The 22,518-nt window shown below is 50.5% G+C and overlaps 1 protein-coding gene across 2 annotated transcripts in view; it reads left to right on the top strand.

The window, feature by feature from the left end:
• The first annotated feature begins 10,560 nt into the window (after positions 1-10,560).
• The window catches only part of fancc (FA complementation group C), a 274,053-nt gene continuing 262,095 nt past the window's right edge, over positions 10,561-22,518 (top strand). Inside the window, exon 1 of one of the 2 annotated variants that reach the window (XM_072516728.1) lies at positions 10,561-10,637. The gene's annotated coding sequence lies outside the window, so the exon portion shown is untranslated. The remainder of the gene's footprint in view (positions 10,638-22,518) is intronic. The other variant, XM_072516729.1, reaches the window with a different exon arrangement.

Below are 22,518 nucleotides of genomic sequence, written 5' to 3'. Positions count from 1 at the left end.
TGGCATTCTCAAGTTTCACGACAAAGTCTACGGCCTGCCGACATTCATTGTTGAGATGGATCATAGGCCTCTGGTCCACATTATCCACAAGGACCTGAACGACATGACGCCTCGGTTGCAGCGCATCCTCTTCAAACTCATAAGGTACGACTTTGACTTAGTGTACATGCTTGACAGGGAGCTCATCATCACTGATGCATTGTCCCGCTCCATCACATTGCCTAGTGAACCGCTGGAAATCATCCGGCAGATTGAATCACAGGTGCAGCTGTGTGCTAGCACCCTCCCGGCGTCTGATGAGAAGGTGGTTTGTATCCGTGAGGAGACAGCCAAAGACTCCCTCTTGCAGCGTGTCATGCACGACCTCGCCAATGGCTGGCAGAAAGGGCAGTGCACTCAATGACACTCAATGAAACAGACGGGCACTGCGCAACGTTGCCTGCAAGCAACCGTATTCTTCTCCGTTTCCGTCCGTTGTTTTGCCACCTCCTGATATTTCGAACTACGAGGCCAGCAGTCAGGCTTCCATCCTGCCTGTCAAGGCGCCGTCGTCCCCACCACCACCTCTCCGGCGGTCGACAAGGATCAGATGGAAGCCCCAGAGACTGGACTTATGAACATTTGTTTTGTTTGCTATGTTCTGTTTTCTCACATTAGACAGCTGTCTTCACATGTAAATACGTTCACATATGCCACCGCTTGTACATATATTAATATATGCCACCACATATAAGTACGTTCCCATGTGCCATCAAAACATTTTTTAAAAGGGAGCTGTCATGATATGCAGACACGCAGATAATGATATACAGACAGGCACAGACAGGCAGCTAATGAACACAGAGAACAGGACATGACCAATGAGCAGGCAGGACACTCAGGGGTGGTATCTCACTATAAAAGGCATGAGGCACTCACACTCTGCCTCTTTCCGCTGATGAACATCTACAGAGTGAGTCAGGGTGTATGTACAGTATCACACCTCCAGCACGTGGCTAAGAGCTAGTCTGGTTCAGTCAGACAGAGTAACCACACTTAGGTTAGCAGAAAGTCGAACTCATAGAGAACTGTGCTAACTGTGCTACTGGTTCAATAAATCAGATTGAACTAACTTCAAGGTCTGGAGTATCGTTTGGTTAAAGCTGCATCCGGCTGCAACCTGTGTCATCCCAGAGTACATAACACGACAGTAGTCATGCTCCCTTGAAATGGCTGAAGATGCCATCATGAAGACAATGTCAGCATAGAAAACAATTGAGAGATTGGGTGAAATCTTCAGCAAACTCAGTAACCCTGAACAAGTAGAGAGAGACAATGGACCGCAGTTCATTTTGCAAGAGTTTATGCACTACTTGAAGGAGAACATAATTTAACATATCCCATCTGCTCCTTATCATCCTGCCACAAATGGGCTGGCAGAACATTTTGCACATGCAATGAAACATTTGTTGAAAGTATCTAGAGGGCATGGTTCATTGTCTAAATGGTTGAGCCAATTCCTGCTCACAGACAGTAATATTGCGCACTCAACCACCCAAGTTTCTCTGGTGTTGCTAATGGTTAGACATCAACTAGGCACAGCATTCAATTTGCTAAAACCACCCAAGGCAAACAAATTGTGGAGGGAAAACAGCAGGATCATGTTAGGGTCAAGAAGTTCTGGCAGGGGACTATACAACAAGTGAAACGTGGATGCCTGCCACCATTTTAGCACAGACAGGACTGGTCGACACCGTACAAACCCAATACGATGTAATATGGAGCAGACAGCATTTGGCGACAAGAATCAATCTGCCAGAGACGGAATCGACAGAGAGTCCAAATCAAGTTATGCCAAGAGATGACCTGGATCTTCCTGAGAACCTGACACTAATCAAACCAATTGGGGAAAGCAGTACCTCAGTTGAGAACCAGTCACCGAGTCAAGCTCAGAACACTATGTCTGGTTAAGACAACATTGGGAACATTCTTTTTGAATCTACCCTGTCTAATCCCGTTAGAATTTAGTACATTTCTGTGAGATACCCTCTCACTCTTCTAAACTCCAATGAATATAATCCTAACTGATTTAGTCTTTCCTCATATGACAGTCCTGCCATCCCATGAATCAGCCTGGTAAACCTTCACTGCACGCCTACCATAGGTAGAGTGCAATGCAACAACACGCCAAGATTACTTTGTGTGGTAGTCTGTGTAGAGGTATTACGGTGCCTGGTATTGCTGGAACACCATTGGTAGATATTGTATGTTTCCTATTGGTCAAGCTGTATGGTAGCTCCACCCTGCAAGGTGGGGTATAAGAGGCTGTGCCGCCCCAGCAGCCTTCATTCTTAACCTGAGCTGCTGGGGGAAACATCTAGCTTATTAAAGCCTTCAGTTGGACTACAACCTTGCTTTAGTGGTCATTGATCGTGCATAAATTTAATAAGCTAGATTTAAAAGGATGGAGGTCCGAATCAAGCCGGAGTGTCTGCAACTCAGCCCCCACGCGGCAAACTCAGTGGCAATCTTCAAGCATTGGCTGGCGTGTTTTAAAGGATATCTCGGAACGGCTGAAAACACACCCACGGGAGAACAGAAAATGCAAGTCCTGCACTCGAGGTTGAGCCCGGAAATTTACACCCTCATCAAGGACGCGGAAGACTTTGATGCAGCAATAGATCTGCTAAAAGGACATTATATTCACCCGGTAAACCAGGCCTGACATCTGCCAGCAACGAGGCGACAAATCCCTGGGGAATCACTGGAGGAATTCTACCGTGCCCTCCTGGTGTTGGGGAGAAACTGCAGCTGCCCGCAAGTTTCGGCGAGCGACCGCACAGAACTCTTCATCTGGGACGCTTTCGTGGCAGGTATGCTGTCCTCCCAAATCCGCCTGCAATTGCTGGAAAAAGACACCCTAGGCCTCAAGGAGGTACGGGTCCTTGCAGGCTCCCTGGATGTGGCCTCCAGAAACGCCCGCGCTTACATTCCCGACCACGCGGCAGCCCCCTGGGCAGCGTGGAACCCCTCCGCAGCTGACCCCGAGACATCCCCCCACAAGCTTGTGCTGCAAGGCGGCCTGGCAAACCCGGGGGGTCCCGCTGCTACTTTTGCGGGCAGGCCAAGCACCCCCGGCAGCGCTGCCCGGCCCACGCATCCACCTGCAAGGGATGCGGTAAAAAGGGCCACTTCGTGGTCGTATATCAGGCCCGTGCGGTCGCCGCGGTCTCCGACGGCGAATGCGGACCGCCACCACAAACCTCTCCACGGTCCCCATGTGGCCAGTGGGCGCCGACATCTTCCTACTCCAGGGCCACGTGCGGCCCCCGGGCGCCACCATCTTGTCCTGTGGACGCCACTTTTGATGGATGGGTGCCACCATTTTGTGCACCCCCAGCCATGTGCGACCAATGGGAGCCGCCATCTTGAATGGACTCCCAGGACCCCAGCTTGGCTGACCGCACACCGCCCAAAGAGAACGCTCAACTGACGAGACTAGCCTCGGTGACCCTGGATCAGTCCCGGCCTCGAACACTCTCAACTGCTACAACAACAGTACTAATCAACGGGCACGAGACGTCCTGCTTAATCGACTCTGGGAGCACGGAGAGCTTCATACACCCCGACACGGTAAGGCGCTGTTCTCTCCTCGTCCACCCCGTTAATCAAAAAATCGCCCTGGCCTCCGGTCCCAACTCAGTAGAGATAATGGGGTTTTGTGTAGCAAACCTCACAGTCCAGGGAAGGGAGTTCAAAAATTTCCGTCTCTACGTCCTTCCTCACCTCTGCGCGGCCACACTCCTAGGTTTAGACTTCCAGTGTAATCTCCAAAGTCTAATTTTCAAATTCAGGGGTCCTATCCCTCACTGCCTGCGGCCTCGCGACCCTCAAGGTCGATCCGCCTTCCCTGTTTGCGAACCTCACCCCGGATTGCAAACCCGTCGCCACCAGGAGCAGACGGTACAGAACAAGAACAAAGAACAAAGAAAATTACAGCACAGGAACAGGCACTTCGGCCCTCCCAGCCTACGCCGATCCAGATCCTTTATCTAAACCTGTCACCTATTTTCCAAGGATCTACTTCCCTCTGTTCCCCACCCATTCATATATCTGTCTAGATGCATCTTAAATGATGCTATTGTGCCTGCCTCTACCACCTCCGCTGGCAAAGCGTTCCAGGCACCCACCACCCTCTGCGTAAAAAACTTTCCACGCACATCTCCCTTAAACTTTCCCCCGCTCACTTTGAAATCGTGACCCCTTGTAATTGACACCCCCACTCTTGGAAAAAGCTTGTTGCGATCCACCCTGTCCATACCTCTCATAATTTTGTAGACCTCCATCAGGTCCCCCCTCAACCTCCGTCTTTCCAACAAAAACAATCCTAATCTACTCAACCTTTCTTCATAGCTAGCACCCCCCATACCAGGCAACATCCTGGTGAACCTCCTCTGCACCCTCTCTAAAGCATCCACATCCTTCTGGTAATGTGGTGACCAGAACTGCACGCAGTATTCCAAATGTGGCCTAACCAAAGTCCTATACAACTGTAACATGACCTGCCGACTCTTGTACTCAATACCCAGTCCGATGAAGGCAAGCATGCTGTATGCCTTCTTGACCACTCTATCGACCTGCGTTGCCACCTTCAGGGTACAATGGACCTGAACTCCCACATCTCTCTGTACATCAATTTTCCCCAGGACTCTTCCATTGACCGTATAGTCCGCTCTTGAATTAGATCTTCCAAAATGCATCACCTCGCATTTGCCTGGATTGAACTCCACCTGCCATTTCTCTGCCCAACTCTACAATCTATTTATATTTTGCTGTATTCTCTGACAGTCCTCTTCACTATCTGCAACTCTACCAATCTTAGTATCATCTGCAAACTTGCTAATCAGACCACCTATACCTTCGTCCAGATCATTTATGTATATCACAAACAACAGTGGTCCGAGCACAGATCCCTGTGGAACACCACTCGTCACCTTTCTCCATTTGAGACACTCCCTTCCACCACTACTCTCTGTCTTCTGTTGCCCAGCCAGTTCTTTATCCATCTAGCTCGTACACCCTGAACCCCATATGACTTCACTTTTTCCATCAACCTGCCATGGGAAACTTTATCAAACACCTTACTGAAGTCTATGTATATGACATCCAAAGCCCTTCCCTCATCAATTAACGTTGCCACTTCCTCAAAGAATTCTATTTGGTTTGTAAGACATGACCTTCCCTGCACAAAACCATGCTGCCTATCACTGATAAGTCTATTTTCTTCCAAATGTGAATTGATCCTATCCCTCAGTATTTTCTCCAACAGTTTGCCTACCACTGACGTCAAGCTCACAGGTCTATAATTCCCTGGATTATCCCTGCTACCCTTCATAAACAAAGGGACAACATCCGGAGTCATGAGGTCATGTTGCAGCTGTACAAAACTCTGGTACGGCCGCATTTGGAGTATTGCGTACAGTTCTGGTCACCGCATTATAGGAAGGACGTAGAAGCTTTGGAGCGGGTGCAGAGGAGATTTACCAGGATGTTGCCTGGTATGGAGGGAAAATCTTATGAGGAAAGGCTGATGGACTTGAGGTTGTTTTCGTTAGAGAGAAGGTTAAGAGGAGACTTAATAGAGGCATACAAAATGATCAGCGGGTTAGATAGGGTGGACAGTGAGAGCCTTCTCCCGCGGATGGAAATGGCTGGCACAAGGGGACATAGCCTTAAACTGAGGGGTAATAGATATAGGACAAAGGTCAGAGGTAGGTTCTTTACGCAAAGAGTGGTGAGGCCGTGGAATGCCCTACCTGCAACAGTAGTGAACTCGCCAACATTGAGGGCATTTAAAAGTTTATTGGATAAGCATATAGATGATAATGGCATAGTGTAGGTTAGATGGCTTTTGTTTTTTTGACTTCCCATGTCGGTACAACATCGTGGGCCGAAGGGCCTGTACTGCACTGTATCGTTCTATGTTCTATGTTCTATTAGCAATTCTCCAGTCCTCCGGGACCTCACCCGTGCTCAAGGATGCTCCAAAGATATCTGTTAAGGCCCCAGATATTTCTTCCCTCACTTCCCTCAGTAACCTGGGATAGATCCCATCCGGACCTGGGGACTTGTCCACCTTAATGCCTTTTAGAATACCCAAAACTTCCCCCTTCCTTATGCCGACTTGACCGAGAGTATTTAAACATCCATCCTACAGTGCCCAGGATCGGATCTTTATTAGGTCAGAGGTCCAAAGGCTACTGAGGGAAGGAGTCATTGAAACTAGCAACAGTCCCTGGAGAGCTCAAGTAGTGGTGGTAAAGACCGGGGGAAGCATAGGATGGTCATCGACTACAGTCAGACCATCAACAGGTTTACACAGCTGGACGCATACCCTCTCCCCCGCATATCCGACCCCTGGTAAACAGGATCGCGCATTACAAGGTCTTCTCCACGGTGGATCTTAAGTCCGCCTACCACCAGCTCCCCATCCGCACTAGTGACCGCATATACACTGCCTTCGAGGCAGATGGGCGGCTCTATCACTTCTTAAGTGTTCCCTTTGGTGTCACCAACGGGATCTCGGTCTTCCAGCGCGAGATGGACCGAATGGTTGACCGGTATGGTTTACGGGCAACTTTCCCGTATCTCGATAATGTCACCATCTGCGGCCACGACCAGCAGGACCATGACACCAACCTCCGAAAATTCCTCCATACCTCAAAGATCCTTAACCTTACATATAACAAGGATAAATGCGTGTTTAGCACTGACCGTCTAGCCATCCTCGGCTACGTAGTGTGAAATGGAGTTATAGGCCGCTACCCTGAACGCATGCACCCCCTTAGGGAGTTCCCCCTCCCTCACTGCTCCAAGGCCCTGTAGCGCTGCCTAGGGTTTTTCTCTTGCTATGCCCAGTGGGTCCGCAACAATGCGGACAAGGCCCGTCCCCTGATCCAATCCACAGCTTTTCCCCTGTCGATAGAGGCCCACCAGGCCTTCAGCCGCATAAAAGCAGACACTGCAAAGGCCACGATGCACGCCAGCAACTAGTCCCTCCCCTTCCAGGTCGACAGAGACACGTCTGACGTAGCTCTGGCGGCCACCCTCAACCAAGCGGGCAGACCCGTGGCCTTCTTCTCACGTACCCTCCATGCTTCCGAAATCCGCCACTCCTCAATCGAAAAGGAGGCCCAAGCCATCGTAGACGCTGTGCGACATTGGAGGCATTACCTGGCCGGCAGGATATTCACTCTCCTCACTGACCAACGGTCGGTTGTTTTCATGTTCGATAATGCACAGCAGGGCAAGGTAAAAAACGATAAGGTCTTGCGTGGAGGATCGAACTCTCCACCTACAACTATGAGATCTTGCATCGTCCCGGGAAACTAAACGAGCCTCCTGATGCCCTTTCCCGCGGCACATGTGCCAACGCACAAGTGGACCGCCTCCGAGCCCTCCACGAGGACCTCTGCCACCCGGGGCTCACTCGCTTTTTCCACTTTATCAAGACCCGCAACCTGCCCATCTCCATCGAGGAGGTCAGGACAGCCACGAGAGACTGCCAAATCTGCGCGGATTGCAAACCGCACTTCTACCGGCCAGAGAAAGCGTACCTGATAAAGGCTTCCCGTCCATTTGAACGCCTCAGCATGGACTTCAAAGCCCCCCCCCTCCACTGACCGCAACACGTACTTCCTGAACGTGATTGACGAGTACTCCCGGTTCCCATTCGCCATCCCCTGCCCCGACATGACCGCAACCACCGTCATCAAGGCCCTCCATAGCATCTTTGCGCTGTTCGGGTTCCCCGCTTACATATATAGTGATAGGGGGTCCTCCTTCATGAGCGACGAACTGCGTCAATTCCTGCTCAGCAAGGGCATCGCCTCGAGCAGGACGACCAGTTACAACCCCTGGGTTAACGGACAGGTAGAGAGGGAGAACGGAATGGTCCAGGAATCTCCCAGTCTCCCGCTGGCAGGAAGTCCTCCCGGATGCCCTCCACTCCATCCGGTCACTGCTTTGTACCACAACCAACCAAACACCTCACAAACGTCTCCTTGTCTTCCCCAGGAAGTCCTCCTCTGGGACCTCGCTCCCGACCTGGCTGGCAGCTCCCGGACCCATCCTGCTCCGAAACCACGTGTGGGCGCACAAGTCGGACCCGTTGCTCGAGAGGGTCCAGCTTCTCCACGCTAACCCCCCAGTACGCCTACGTGGTGTACCCCGACGGCCGACAAGATACGGTCTCCCTACGAGACCTGGCGCCCGCCGAAGCCCCACTCACACCCCAGCCACCAGTCCCACCCTCCCTTCCACCAGTGCCGGCCCTGTCTAGGCCCCCCCACCCACCGACGCACCCCGCAGACGCTCCCTTCCCAGGTCAACCGTTTTGCCCACCAGCGCCGTCTAGGGGTGTCGAAGCTGCCACAGAGATCGAGAACACGCCCCCGGAGTCACAGACGCCCGGGCCTCCACCGGAGTCACCACCGAAGCCTCGACGATCACAGAAGACGACCAGGGGCCCCGATCGACTGATTGCTTCATTTTAAATTGTATAGTTAATTATGAACCATAAATTGTAAATAATAAATAGAATTGTAAATAGTTACAAAACGCTGTACAGAGGTATTATGGTACCTCCATAACTATAATTTCTGCCACCTTATCATGTTGTAATATCAGGCCACCACCCCCGCCGGACTCTTTTTTAACAGGGTGTGAATAGTAGGTAGTCTGCGTAGAGGTGTTACGGTACCTGGCAATGCTGGAACTCCATTGGTAGATATTGTATGTTTCCTATTGGTCAAGCTGTATGGTAGCTCCGCCCTTCAAGGTGGGGTATAAGAGCCTGTGCCGCCCCAGCAGCCTTCATTCTGTACCTGAGCTGCTGGGAGAAACATCTAGCTTATTAAAGCCTTCAGTTGGGACTCCAACCTCGCTTTAGTGATCATGGATCGTGCATCACTTTATTGGCAACTTCTACCCAATAACAGTACAAATGACCAAAACAACAATGTCACAGAAACACCATCACCTCCAAGTGGAAGTACAAAAGCTGAGTGGCTATAGTACTAATCCAAACCTTGTGAATTCAAATCCCTCCAAAGTCAGTTGTAAAATTAATTAATTTGATAAATCTCTCATTTTCTGAACCTGCACTGGAAAACTTCACTGCAAATGCTTTCATTGTCCTAAAACCTCGAGCTGTTCAGCAGTGTCAATATAATGCGGAAAGAGAATGTATTGCGTAATTTATTCAGTAAGAAGTCTGACAACACCAGGTTAAAGTCCAACAGGTTTGTTTCAAACACTAGGGGCGGGATTCTCCACTCCCACACCGAAGTGGCCGCGCCGTCGAGGTTCAGGACGGTGCGGAACGGCCCCGGTCCCGACCGATTCAGGCCCTGACAATGGGCCAGGATCGGGGCCGCGTCATCTACACACGCCAGGCCTTGTCGCCCGTGTAAAAGCGGCGCCGCATAGATGACGCGGCCGGCGCCGCATAACGGGCGTCATCCGCGGGTTGGCCGGCGCCAACCCACGCATGCGTGGTTGTCGTCCTCGCTAAATCCGCCCCGCAAGATGGGGGACGGATCTTGTGGGGCCGCGGAAGGAAGGAGGTCCTCCTTCAGAGAGGACAGCCCGACGATCGGTGGGCACCGATCGCGGGCCACCCCACATTCCAGGTGAAGCCCAGTGCAGGATCCCCCCTCTCCCCCCCCCCCACAGGCCGCCCCCCCCCCCCAGCGTTCATGCACCGCCCACGACTGCAGCGACCAGGTGTGGACGGCGCCGGGGGGAACCCGCCGTTTTGGCCTGGCCGCTCGGCCCATCCGGGCCTCAGAATAGCGGGGGTGCCGGAGGATCGCCATTTTGGGTGTCTCCGGCGATTCTCCGGCCTGCAAAACTCGACCGGGCCGTTCCCGCCGCTTGGGAGAATCGCGGGAGGGCATCGGACCGGCGTCCCCGGAAATATTGGCGGCCCTGGCGATTCTCCCAACAGGCGGAGTGGAGAATCGCGCCCAAGCTTTTGGAGCACTGCTCCTTCCTTGGGTGAATGAAAGAAAGCTAGTGTTTGAAACAAACCTGTTGGACTTTAACCTGGTGGTGTTGTAAGACTTCTTACTGTGCTCACCCCAGTCCAACGCCGGCATCTCCACATCATAATTTATTCAGTTAACCATCAATGTGGCATTCGTATATTTTTCTCATCTGTATTTTTGTATGCTTGAGACCTTCTTTTCGCATATTTTCCTTTTAGAAAACGAACATAGTCCTGCAAACTGCCCCCAAACAGCAATTATATGTAGTTCAGAAAAATTTAACAGTGCTGTAAACTGGTTTAATTCCGAGTACAGTAAAGGAGCCTGCTGCAGAGTAAACTAGAAAGGGGCGGGTGTGTTTTGCTGCTGCAGAGTAAACTAGAAAGGGGCGGGTGTGTTTTGCTGCTGCAGAGTAAACTAGAAAGGGGCGGGTGTGTTTTGCTGCTGCAGAGTAAACTAGAAATGGGCGGGTGTGTTTTGCTGCTGCCGCGGAGGCGGAGGCGGCAGCTGTCAATCAGAACTGGGCGGGAAGCTCGAGCGCCGGTTCCGGGTTCAGGCGCGCGCACACCCACTGACCAGGAGGCGGACAGTGGGTGAGCGGGTTTGCAGGTCAGTAACAATAACAATTCTACACATAGTGCTATTTACTTGTTTATTAGGAAATAAAAGCCGAAGTTGTGCTTCCACTGAAAATACAAGCGTATGATGCCTATTCAGCTGTTTCTGCAGAACTGGATTCTTAACCGTTTCATTCCTTCAAGTGAGCAAGATCCAAAATCGCTGAAGGGGCTTTGTGGGCAGCTAATCGTTATTCTTTTCCAGCCCCTTCAGTTTGACACACGAATAGTAGTATTTTTGTGTTAAGAAAAGTGCAAATCTTTTTAAGGGGGTGAAGGGGTTAAAAGTGCATGTGCTAGGGCGAGTAGTCTTCTATTGCAAACGTGAATGAAGGTGGATAGAAAGAAGCAAGACAAGCCCACGTGTATAGTGTACAAGAGAATGACATTACTGACCGTGGGTAGGTGTTGGAGAGGTTCAATAAATCTTATAATCATTTTTTTAAATTAATGTCAGAAGTAGGCTTACATTAACACTGCAGGAGGTCCGGTGGTCACAATGAGGGGGGTCGAGAGATCGGGCGCCATTTAAAAATGGTGAGCATTTGCAGTTAATTGTGTTTACATATCCAGAGATAGGGGTAACCCCAGGTTAAAGAGGTGTGAATTGTCTCAAGCCAGGACAGTTGGTAGGATTTTGCAGGCCAGATGGTGGGGGGTGAATGTAATGCGACATGAATCCCAGGTCCTGGTTGAGGCCGCACTCATGGGTGTGGAACGTGGCTATAAGTTTCTGCTCGGCGATTCTGCATTGTCGCGCGTCCTGAAGATCAGAGGCTGAATGCTCTTGACTGCTGAAGTGTTCCCCGACTGGAAGGGAACATTCCTGCCTGGTGATTGTCGCGCGATGTCTGTTCATTCGTTGTCGCAGCGTCTGCATGGTCTTGCCAATGTACCATGCTACGGGACATCCTTTCCTGCAGCGTATGAGGTAGACAACGTTGGCCGAGTCGCACGCGTATGTACCGCGTACCTGGTGGGTGGTGTTCTCGCGTGTAATGGTGGTATCCATGTCGATGATCTGGCACGTCTTGCAGAGATTGCCATGGCAGGGTTGTGTGGTGTCGTGGTCGCTGTTCTGAAGGCAGGGTAGTTTGCTGCAAACAATGGTTTGTTTGAGGTTGAGCGGTTGTTTGAAGGCAAGTAGTGGGGGTGTGGGGATGACCTTGGCAAGATGTTCACCTTCATCAATGACGTGTTGAAGGTTGCGAAGAAGATGCCGTAGTTTCTCCGCTCCGGGAAAGTACTGGACGACGAAAGGTACTCTGTCGGTTGTGTCCCGTGTTTGTCTTCTGAGGAGGTCGGTGCGGTTTTTTTGCTGTGGCGCATTGGAACTGCCGATCGATGAGTCGAGTCTATGCAGACGCTGCGACAACGGATGAACGGACATCGCGCGCCAATCACCAGGCAGGAATGTTCCCTTCCAGTCGGGGAACACTTCAGCAGTCAAGGGCATTCAGCCTGTGATCTCAGGGTAAGCGTTCTCCAAGGCAGCTTCAGAACGCGCGACAACGCAGAATTGCCGAGCAGAAACTTATAGCCAAGTTCCGCACGCATGAGTGCGGCCTCAACCAGGACCTGGGATTCATGTCGCATTACATTCACCCTCCGCCATCTGGCCTGGGCTTGCAAAATCCTACCAACTGTCCTGGCTTGAGACAATTCACACCTCTTTAACCTGGGGTTAGCCCTATCTCTGGATATGTAAACACTTAATTAACTGCAAATGCTCGCATTCTAAGCATTGTTTTGTATCTTTGAATTTGTCTATATATATATGTTTCTGGAACATACCTCTTCATTCCCCTGAGGAAGGAGCAGTGCTCCGAAAGCTAGTGTTTGAAACAAACCTGTTGGGCTTTAACCTGGTGTTGTAAGACTTCTTACTGTGCTCACCCCAGTCCAACCCCAGCATCTCCACATCATGTAAATTCTATGATTGTATGATTCTTGCTGATTCCCTTATCTCCCATTTATTTTACTTTATGATTATCATGATCCATGGATGTTTAGTGGACATATACCTTTAAGTCAAGCAGAGGAAGTGAGGAACTCAAAAGTTGCAAAATAGCACACTGTGCTATTGGAGATATAGAGCAGCAGAACTTTGGCACCCAAGCATTTGCAGGGGTCCAGCTCGATTGGCTGGCTGATGGCCAATGAATTTGCAAAAGGCTGTATTTTGCCCGGTGAGAGACAGTGATTGGGTTCTACCCAAGTGGGATGGTTTTCACAGAACCAAGGAAAGACACTCAGATCCTGGACGCAGAGAGGCGAATCTTGCTTGCTCTCGCTCTATTTCTCTTTCTTTTTCACTCTCTCTTTCTCTTCACCACCCCCACCCACACCCCAGAAATGTGCCTACCTGCTGTTCTCTGAACCTGCAAAAGGTTTTTTGAGACCTGTAGACTGGAAGATGTCCACCTGAAACCAAGGCTCTTATCCTTTTACTTTCATCGTTATTTTAAACCCCTCTTTCCCCTCTGTGTTTGCCTATCTTGCGGATATGTGTGTGTATAGAGGGTGGTGTGAGTTAAAGAGGCGGGGGGGGGGGGGGGGGAATGATAGCACAGTGGTTAGCACTGTTGCTTCATAGCACCAGGGACCCAATTTCGATTCCCGGCTTGGGTCGCTGTCTGTGTGGAGTCTGCACGCTCTCCCTGTGTCTGTGTGGATTTATTCCGGGTTCTCCGGTTTCCTCCGCAAGTCCCGAAAGACGTGCTTGTTAGGTGAATTGGACATTCTGAATTCTCCCTCACTGTACCCGAACAGATGCCGGAGCGTGGCAACTAGGGGATTTTCACTAACGTCATTGCAATGTTAATGAAAGCCTACTTATGACATTAATAAAGATTATTATAATTATTAGGAATTAAGTAATAGTTAACTAGTTGCATTTACTATAATTTTAATTATAGTTATTGTTATCAATAAAAATTAATTGTGTTTAAATTTACAAACCTGGTGATTATAGTTACTGGGCAGCCATAGACCGAAGAAAAAAAAAATGAAATGAAAATCGCTTATTGTCACAAGTAGGCTTCAAATGAAGTTACTGTAAAAAGCCCCTAGTCGCCACATTCCGGCGCCTGTTCGGGGAGGCTGGTATGGGAATTGAACCGTGCTGCTGGCCTTTAAAGCAGACCAGCTATTTAGCCTTGTGCTAAACCAGCCCCTTAAGACGTGGGTATTTCATAGAATCATAGAATTTACAGTGCCGAAGGAGGCCATTCTGCCCATCGAGTGTACACTGACTCTTGAAAGAGCACCGTGCCTAAGCCAACACTTCCACCCTATCCCCATAACCCAGTAACCCCACCTAACCATTGGACACTTAAGGGGTGATTTAGCATAGCCAATCCACCTAACCTGCACATCTTTGGACTGTGGGAGGAAACTGGAGCACCCGGAGGAAACCCACGCAGACACGGGGAGAAAGTGCAAACTCAACACAGTCACCCGAGGCCGGAATTGAACCAGGGTCCCTGCCGCTGTGAGACAGCAGTGTTAACCACTGTGCCACCGTGCTGCCCATTGGCTAAGAATTATTTGTTCATTTCAATTGAATTGTGACTGTGGGACAAGTGGGGCTGGAATTGACCACACAGTAGTCCTGCCAGAATCATCACAACAGTGAGGATAACAGCAGTGTGCGCGTATAGCCTTGTGTGAATCCAACCTTTGCCAGGAATAAAATCCCAGGTTCTATTTTAGTACTGTGACTTCGCAAGTGCACAAATTGCACTGTTTTGCATTGAACTACTTTCATACTTTCAATTGTTTTTTTGAAAAACATCTTTTATGCATTTCATGCATCTTGCAGGTGCCACCGGAGTCCAAGGATTGTGAGAGGCTATCTTGTTTGTGGGACTGAGGGGGAGGAGCAGGATGGGGATTGTTCCCTGCCACGTTACGTTTTGATGCTTGCTATCACCTTTGTGTGCCATTGGTATAGGTGCTGTGTAAGCGTGGAACGTACTGGTGTCAGATGTCAGTATCATGCAGTTACCATTCTTGGTGGCTCAGTTTTCATAAATCTCTTCTTCCTGTACCACTTTCTCCTGTGATAAAGTGTCAGGAAAGGAGAGTAGAACCCACGAATAATTGTACATCATCCCCTTGGGACTAGGAAGAAAGCAATAGGTGTTGAAGGTTGTACCTGTGAGAGGACTCAATGGGTTTTCAGGCTAACAGAGCAGGTTCTCAGTCAGAAACCTGATGCTAGCATGGTGTTGCTGACCTCATCATTTCCCACAGCAAGAACCATGGCCGGGATTCTCCGACCTCGCTCCGGGTCGGAGAATCGCCGGGGGGGGGGGGGGGGGGGGAGGTGCGTGAATCGAGCGCCGCCTCGACGCCGGCCCGCCGATTCTCTGGCGCCCGCGGGATCGCCGCCGCGTTGGTCGGGGGCCGTTGACAGCGCCTCCCCATGGCGATTCTCCGGGCCTCGATGGCCAAGTGCTCGCCGAGTTCGGCCGAGTCCTGCCGGCGTGGGTTACGTATGGTCTCACCCGGTGGGACCTTAGAGTTCTGGCTGTGGGGGTCGTTGTGGTGGGGATTGGGAGGATGCGACCCGGGGGGGGGGGGGGGGGGGGGGGGACTGGCCCGCGATCCGGGCCTACTGATCGGCAGGTGGGCTAGTTCCGTGGGGGCCTATGTTCCTCCGTGCGGGGCTTCTGTAGGGCTCAGCCATATTGCCCGGGGGCCGGCGCAGAGACAGGAACCTATGCGCATGCGCAAACTCGCGTCGGCCGTGGCGCGCTGGCTTTCGGGCGCCGAAGCTGCGGACACCACTCAGGCGCCGTACTAGCCCCCTAGGAATGGATGAATACCTGCCACTTGAGGCCCGTTGACGCCGGTGTGGCTCACGCCGCCTTTCATGCTGGCGTCAGAACTTGGCCGCGGAATTGGAGAATTCTGGCCCATGTGGCCCTACATGAGCTTCGCGGCCTTCTCAAAGTGGGTGAGTGCGAAGGTTCGGGAGCTCCCTCCTGTGGCCTGTCTGGTATGTAACATCTAGCGAATTTTCCTCCAGTGTGTTGAGTAAGGGTAAGGCTTGAACTGATAAATACATTCGTGCCACATAAGTGCCAGCCAAAAACCTTTTCCATCAAGAATTAATCAAATCATCTCCCCTTGATGTTCAGTGGCATTATCTTTTTTTGTAAAATATTTTTATTCTCCATTTTCAAATTTTCTTCAGAATTTACACCCCACCAACAAGCAGTAAACAGTAACAAATACAAAAACAATCCCCTTATCAACAACAATGATCCCATCCTCCCACCACCCCAAACAACGGCCCACCTGACAATATAAGCATCAAATAAAACAAACCCTTCCACGGTGGGAAAAGTAAAGGGGGAAAAAAAAGGAATCAGGAATCGCCTATGGTCACCATTGACCTATAGAGGCCACCACACCCCCCTAACATTCAATGCCATCCAATCCCCGAAAGAGTACCGTAAATGACACCCATGAATTGTAACCCGCCCCCCCCCCCCCTCCACTTCCTCTTATAAAATACCTCCTCCCAGCCCCTGTTCCTTCCCCCCCCCCCCCCCCCCCCAACTTTCCACCCCGACTAGACTCATGGGAACCTGTTCTGCCAGGCTCCGATGGCCGCAGCCCCTCCCCCCACCGCACTCACATTCACTGGTTGGCTTAAACCGGCCAGCGTGGAATCCCCCGCCCGGGTCTCTTTTCCCCCTTGCCCGGTCCCAGAAAAACCAAGAAATCCCCTTTTAGCACACAAACCCCGCATACACACCCAAGCCCCAAAGAACCATCATTGCAAGTGAAAGTCCCATCTCTTCCCTTGTCCAAATATATACAACGTTGGCTCATTTAGCACATACACCCGCCGCAGTGAAAAAATACAGTTACATGAGGCTACATCGCTACATGACCATTTCTCAATTCAGCCACAGTCCTTCTGCCTTCGCAAACTCCTCCGCTGCTTCCGCCGTCCCAAAATAAAAGTCCTTGGATTTGTAGGTCACCCTCAACTTAGCTGAGTATACTATGCCGCACTGCACCTTACGTTCAATGGCATTATCAACATCCTGAGTCCGAAGGGTGGTTACCATTGTTCAGAAACTTAAGTGGACCTGCCACAAATATTTTGGCGACATGAGCAGGTCGGGGGCTGGGAATTCTGAAGTGAGTAATCAACTCCTGACTCCTGAAACCTGTCCATCATCCATAAGGTCCATATCAGGATTGTGATGGAATGTTCTCCACAAACCTGGATGACTGCTCTCCAACACGCAAAAACTCCGAACCATCCAGGACAATCAACACTCTTGATTATTACCTCATCCACTAGCTTAAACATTCACTTCCTCTACCGCTGGGACAACTTGTAGATAAACACACCAGTGACAAGTTGCATGGCAGCGCTTTACAAAGATTCTTTCTAAACCAGCGATCTCTGCCACTAAGAAGAACAAGAACAGCAGTTGCATTGGAACAACACCATCTCATGCAAATCTCCTCCAAAGTTGCCAGCATCCTGACTTGATACTACATCACTGTTCCTTCATTGTAACTGGGTCAAAATCCTGGAACTTTCTCCCAACAGAGCTGTGGCAATACCTACACCACATGGACTGCTGAGGTTCAATAAGCCTGCTCACTACCACCCCCTCCAGGGCAATTAGGGATGGGCAATAAATGCTGACCTCAGCAGCGACATATACGTTCCATGAACAAATTTTTAAAATGTGGGCCGATGCTGGAAAACATAGCTATCGGCTGCCAATATCCAAAGTGGATAATTTCACATTTATCCATGTTATATTGCATCTGCCATAAATTTGCCCACTCAACTCATCTAAATCACCGTGAAACATTTTAACATCCTCTTCACCACTTGCATTCCCACAGGGTTTTGTGTCATCAGCTTACTTGGAAATATAACATTGGTTCCCTCATCCAAATCATTGATATATATTGTGAATAGTGGGAGCCTAAAGTGACCCCATTAGTCAACGCCTGCCACTTTCGGAAGAGACCCATTTATTCTGACTCTGTTACCTGTCTGCTAACCAGTTCTCAATCCATGCCAATATATTAACCCCAACCCCATGTGCTTTAATTTTACTCACTAGCCCTCTCATGTGGGACTTTATCAACAGCTGTCTGAAAATCCAAATATACCACACCCACTGGTTTACCCGTATCTATTTAAAAAAAACTCCAGTAGATTTGTCAAACATCATTTACATTTCATAAATCCTTGTTGACTGTGTCTAATCCCGTTGATATTATCTTTTTTAAAATAAATCTAGTGTACCCAATTCATTTTTTTCCAATTAAGGGGCAATTTAGCATGTTCAATCCACCTACCTTGCACATCTTTGGGTTATGGGGCGAAACCCACCCAAACACGGGGAGAATGTGCAAACTCCACATGGACAGTGACCCAGAGCCAGGATCGAACCTGGGACCTCGGCGCCGTGAGTCAGCAGGGCTAACTCACTGCGCCACCGTGCTGCCCCCCGTTGATATTATCTAAGTGTCCTGTTATCACATCATTTATTTTTTAAAAAAATATGTTTTATTGAATTTTTTTTCCCAAACAACAATTTTTCCCCTCTTACAAAGCAAACGCAACAATAACAATACAGAAATTTTTAACAATACACAAGTAACAAAACCCCTTTATCTTTGACCTAAACTAAACTAAATCCCCCTCCCCCCCCCCCCCCCTTCCCCCTGGGTTGCTGCTGCTGGTCATCTGTCTACCCTCTAACGGTCCCCTAGGTAGTCGAGAAATGGCTGCCACCGCCTGGTGAACCCTTGAGCCGATCCTCTCAGGGCAAACTTTATCTGCTCCAGTTTAATGAACCCCGCCATATCATTTACCCAGGCCTCCAGTCTGGGGGGTTTCGCCTCCTTCCACATGAGTAGGATCCTGCGCCGGGCTACTAGGGACGCAAAGGCCACAACGTCGGCCTCTTTCGCCTCCTGCACTCCTGGCTCTTCCGCAACTCCAAATAGAGCTAACCCCCAGCCTGGTTTGACCCGGGCCTTCACCACCCGCGAAATCACTCCCGTCACTCCCTTCCAATACCCTTCCAGTGCCGGGCACGCCCAAAACATATGTGCGTGGTTTGCCGGGCTCCCGCCACACCTCCCACATTTGTCCTCCACTCCAAAGAACCTGCTCAATCTTGCTCCCGTTATGTGTGCTCTATGTAGCACCTTAAATTGAATCAGGCTAAGCCTGGCGCATGAGGAAGAGGAATTTACCCTGCTTAGGGCATCAGCCCACATACCCTCCTCTATCTCCTCCCCTAGTTCTTCTTCCCACTTTCCTTTTAGTTCGTCCACCGACTCCTCCCCCTCTTCCCTCATCTCTCGGTAAATCTCTGACACCTTGCCCTCTCCGACCCACACCCCTGAAAGCGCCCTGTCCTGTATCCCCTGTGTCGGGAGCAACGGAAATTCCCTCACCTGTTGTCTAGTAAACGCCCTCACCTGCATATATATCAAGAAATTTCCCCGGGGCAACTTATACTTTTCCTCCAATGCTCCCAAGCTCGCAAAAGTCCCATCTATAAATAAATCTCCCACCCTCCTAATTCCCAACTGGTACCAGCTCTGAAATCCTCCATCCATTCTTCCTGGGGCGAACCTATGGTTGTTCCTGATTGGGGACCCCACCAGGGCTCCCCGCACCCCTCTCTGTCGCCTCCACTGTCCCCAGATATTCAATGTTGCCGCCACCACCGGGTTCGTGGTAAACTTTTTAGGTGAGATCGGTAGCGGCGCCGTCACCAGCGCCTCTAAACTCGTCCCTTTACAGGACTTTCTCCCCAGTCTTTTCCACGCCGCTCCCTCTCCCTCCATCATCCATTTACGTATCATTGCCACATTGGCGGCCCAATAGTAATCGCCCAAGTTCGGTAGTGCCAATCCTCCTCTGTCCCTACTACGCTGAAGGAACCCCCTCCTTACTCTCGGAACTTTCCCTGCCCACACGAAGCTCGTGATGCTCCTGTCTATTTTATTAAAAAAGGTCTTGGTGATTAGTATAGGGAGACATTGAAATACAAATAAGAACCTCGGGAGGACCATCATCTTAATTGCTTGCACCCTGCCCGCCAGCGATAGAGGCTGCATGTCCCACCTCTTGAAGTCCTCCTCAATTTGTTCTACCAACCGAGTCAGATTAAGTCTGTGCAAGGTTCCCCAGCTCCTAGCGATCTGAATCCCCAGGTATCGGAAGTTTCTTTCCACTTTCCTTAGAGGCAAGCCTTCTACCCCTCTACTCTGGTCCCCTGGATGTATCACATATAATTCACTCTTCCCCATGTTTAGCCTATACCCCGAGAAATCCCCGAACCCCCTCAAAATTCGCATAACCTCTATCATCCCCCCCCCGCTGGGTCCGACACGTATAACAATAGGTCATCCGCGTATAACGAGACTCGGTGTTCTTCTCCCCCACTAATCACCCCTCTCCATTTCCTGGAGTCTCTCAACGCCATGGCCAGAGGTTCAATTGCCAACGCGAACAACAATGGAGACAGCGGGCATCCCTGTCTTGTTCCCCTATATAGTCGGAAATACTCCGATCTATGTCGATTATCACATCATTTATAATAGACTTTAGCATTTTTCCAACTATGGATGTTAGGTTAACCGGTCTGTAATTCCCTGTTTTCTCCCTTCCTCTTTTTAAATAGCGAGGCTACATTTACCACACACCAATCTGCCAGGATTGTTTGAGAATTTTGGAAGATGATAACCAATGCATTGAGTATTTCCATGGCCACCCCACCTCCTTTACTCTGGAATGTAGATCATCAAGCCCTTGGGATTTATCGGCTTTCAGCCCCATTAATATCTTCAATTTTTTTAGTACTGCTAATTTCCTTCAATTCCTTTTCTCATAAGACCCTTGATTCCTTAGCGTTTCTGGGAAGTTATTTATGTCTGCTTCAGTGAAGACAGAATTAAAGCAGTTGTTTAATAACTCTGGTATTTCCTTGTTCTGTCTTATCAATTCTCCGTTTTGGACTGTAAAAGACTTACGCTTGCTGTCCCTAATCTTTTTCTTTTTATATGTTTAGAGAAGCTATTACAGTCTACTTTTGTGATACTGACAAGTTTACTCTCTGTAGCGCACAATGACTTACGAGAGAGACGAGTAGAGATGAAGTCGATGAGGCTTTATTAAGCGTGACTTGTTCCCAGCAGTTCAGCAACAGAATGGAGCTGCGGGGAGAAGCACGGGTTCTTATACGCCGCCTTCAGGGCGGAGCCAGGGGTCAACAGCCAACCAGGACCCAGGATCTGTCAGCCAATAGCATCACGGCTTCACAGTCCCACATGACCCCTAATACATACCACCACATTCACCCCTTGTTAAAATGAACCCGGCAGGGTGGTGGTTCGCATGGTGGTAGAGGTTTACAAGGCTGGTCCTGGGAGGAAAATTTTGGGCATGTTGTTACAATTTTAGCCCTACACTGGGCTATGTACAAGGTTTGTGAACTATTTACAATATTCGTAAGAGAAAAGAACATTTTCGTTACAGTCCCAACAACATTCTTGATGTCACACCGATGCCACGAGTCGAGCGGGCGGTCTGGTCTTCCTCGTCGATCGCCTCAGCCCCGGTGGTGGTGCAGGTGCTTGTTCCCGCGTTGTCGTCTCCGGGAGCGTTTCGTTGTTTGTTTCTGTTTCACTCCTGGTCGGACACTGGAGGAGGACCGATCCTCCCGGGAAGGGGGCGGTCGCAGGGTTCGCTGGTGGCAGGGAGGGGATGATCGGTGTCGGGGGTGTGTGTGTGTGTGTTGCCGGCGGGCGCCAGGTCTTGCAGGGAGACCGTGTCCTGTCGGCCGTCGGGGTACGCCACGTAGGTGTACTGCGGGTTCGCGTGGAGGAGGTGAACCTTCTCGACCAACGGGTCCGACTTGTGCGCCCGCACATGTTTTCGGAGCAAGATGGGTCCTGGGGCCGCCAGCCAGGTCGGCAGCGACGTTCCGGAGGAGGACTTCCTGGGGAAGACAAGGAGGCGCTCATGAGGCGTTTGGTTAGTGGTGGTACACAGCAGCGACCGGATGGAGTGGAGAGCGTCCGGGAGGACCTCCTGCCACCGGGAAACTGGGAGATCCCTGGACTGTAGGGCCAGTAGGACGGTTTTCCAGACCGTGCCGTTCTCCCTCTCTACTTGCCCGTTGCCCCGGGGGTTGTAGCTGGTCGTGCTGCTCGAGGCTATACCCTTGCTGAGCAGGAACTGACGCAGCTCGTCACTCATGAAGGAGGACCCCCTGTCGCTATGGATATATGCGGGGCAACCGAACAGTGTGAATATGGTGCTAAGGGCTTGGATGACTGTGGCCGCTGTCATATCGGGGCAGGGGATGGCGAAGGGGAAACGGGAGTACTCGTCCACCACGTTCAGGAAGTATGTGTTGTGGTCGGTGGAGGGGAGGGGCCCTTTGAAATCCAAACTGAGGCGTTCAAAGGGGCGGGAAGCCTTGATCAGGTGCGCTTTATCCGGCCTGAAAAAGTGCGGTTTGCACTCTGCGCAGATGTGGCAGTTCCTGGTGACTGTACGGACCTCCTCCACAGAGTAGGGGAGGTTGCGGGACTTTATAAAATGGTAGAACCGAGTGACCCCCGGGTGGCAGAGGTCCTCGTGGAGGGCTTGGAGACGGTCTATTTGTGCGTTGGCACATGTGCCGCGGGATAGGGCATCGGACGGCTCGTTCAGCTTTCCGGGACGATACAAGATCTCGTAGTTGAAGGTGGAGAGCTCGATCCTCCACCTTAAGATCTTGTCATTTTTAATTTTGCCCCGCTGTGCATTATCGAACATGAAGGCTACCGACCGTTGGTCAGTGAGGAGAGTGAAT

The sequence above is a fragment of the Scyliorhinus torazame genome, chromosome 9, assembly GCF_047496885.1.
Source record: "Scyliorhinus torazame isolate Kashiwa2021f chromosome 9, sScyTor2.1, whole genome shotgun sequence".
NCBI lineage: Eukaryota > Metazoa > Chordata > Chondrichthyes > Carcharhiniformes > Scyliorhinidae > Scyliorhinus > Scyliorhinus torazame.
The sequence above is the reverse complement of the archived record's forward strand: the minus strand, read 5'-3'. Positions and strand labels throughout refer to the sequence as shown.